We start from the raw sequence: 1914 nt of genomic DNA, 5'->3' as shown, positions 1-1914 counted from the left end.
TTCGCTATGATCCTCACTGACATCATTCTCTGAGTCAGTCTCTTGTGTTTCTGAATTTATAATATTTAGCGGCTTTTCATCCTCTGTATGGAAAAGCTCTTCACTTGGTCCACTTGGTCCTCACTACTCTCATCTTCACTAGTGTGTAATAAATTGAGAGCAACACATACACACCGCCATGACACCAGTTGAAAGTTAGTCTACCATTCTAACACGTCTTCTTTAAAAAAACTATAAGACGGAATATGGCAATGATCGACGACTTCACCAACTTTTACAAATATCTACGTCCATTAAATTTGCAGCTATTATTTACTTGTGACAAATACTGTCGCTAACACTAAAGTAGAAAGCGCTAAAGTTTATATTTCTTACCTTAATGAAGTCTTAATCCAGTGAAGAATATAGCTAAAGTGGTCGAAGGAATGATTTCCGTAGCTGACGATACCTCGTCTTGGAAAATGATTTTTCCTGATTATCAGCAAAATATGGCACATTCATGTAGCTGCATATATCTATAATATTGTGGGAAAATCATAAGAACTAATATTCTTAATAAAAAAAAGCTTATTTAGCATTTATAAGGAAATGAAGAGGAAACGGATTTTTTTTCCGTAGATGACGTCATGTCCGTAGAGCGTCGTCTGCTTCCGTTTAGCAGACGAATTTCCGCCGAACGGCGTTGCTAGCCCTGTTTATTGCATCATGATTCGTCCGGAAGGGTGTGGCTTTCGGTTGATGACTGCTGATTAAAGTCATCATTTGCTGATCCTTGCTGATCTAGCGTCAGCTCATCACAGTTCCCACGGCCAAAAGCACAACGTGTTGTTAAACATCCCGTGCTGCGACACCGACCCGGTGTCGCAACACATACATTCATACATTCATAGGGGATCAAGCGATGTAATATATATATATTACAAGGTCGCCCGGACTTACCGTAGTCTACAATGTTAAGTAATCCACTCCGTTACCCGAGAGAAATACCAGCAGAATAAAACTCCAAGGTAGCCGTGAAACTTCATTTGACCCAAGTAGTAATAACAAAAATAGGCACCACGACCTATAGCGTAGCACAAAAAAAAACAAGGGAGAAAGAGGAACATATAAACATGGAGGGAAGAGGTTGGAGTGCACCTTCACCCTCCATTTTTTTTTTCCTTGCTGCCGTGGAGTAAAAAAAAAAAAGTTAAATATCTTCCTCTTGTATCTCCCTCGACGGGGAAGTCCCAACGCAACACAGGGAGCGTCGGCCACAGACGGAGAGATAGCGAGTCACAAAACAGGAAGCAGTGCTCCACTGGCCGCTCTCCTTGACCCGGTCCAGGGAATGGGTCCTATGGAAAGCCAGGGAGGCCGCTACCCCTCGGACATCGTGAGCGCGCGGGTCATGTCCCGGATCTCCTTCCTCTATGACGGTCCTTAGGAGGCCTGCAATCCTCCTGATTGACAGAGGGAGGGCTGAAGCGGGATCACAGAAGAGGTGGTGTTGATCGTGCGCCGTGGAAGCTGTTATGTAGTTCCTCAAGGCTGACACGGGGCAGAGTGGGTGAGGCTCGCTTTGCAGGCACCAGGCTGGTATGGCTAACGATTTTGGGGAGGAAGCTAAGGACACTGCAGGTCCATCTGTCGTGAATGTAGTGTACCTGGGAAAACGCGTGAGAGCCCTGACCTTCGAGGACGTGAACCCAGAGGCGAGGGCGACGAGGAACAGGGTGCGTTTTAGGAGATCCATTTCTGAAGGTTTGTCCTGGTACCTAGTGGAAGATAGGGACGTTACAACCTTTTCTAGGGACCAAAAACGGCCGTCTCTTCTAAGGGGAGGATCATGGTGAAACAGGCCACGCTTAAGGAGCTGAACTGAGCGGGGTCTAGGACAATTCCCGAGCCATATTTAAGAGGGTCAGCAAGGGT

Source organism: Eriocheir sinensis, chromosome 23, assembly GCF_024679095.1.
Source record: "Eriocheir sinensis breed Jianghai 21 chromosome 23, ASM2467909v1, whole genome shotgun sequence".
Taxonomy (NCBI): Eukaryota; Metazoa; Arthropoda; class Malacostraca; order Decapoda; family Varunidae; genus Eriocheir; species Eriocheir sinensis.
This window is presented reverse-complemented; position numbering follows the sequence as displayed.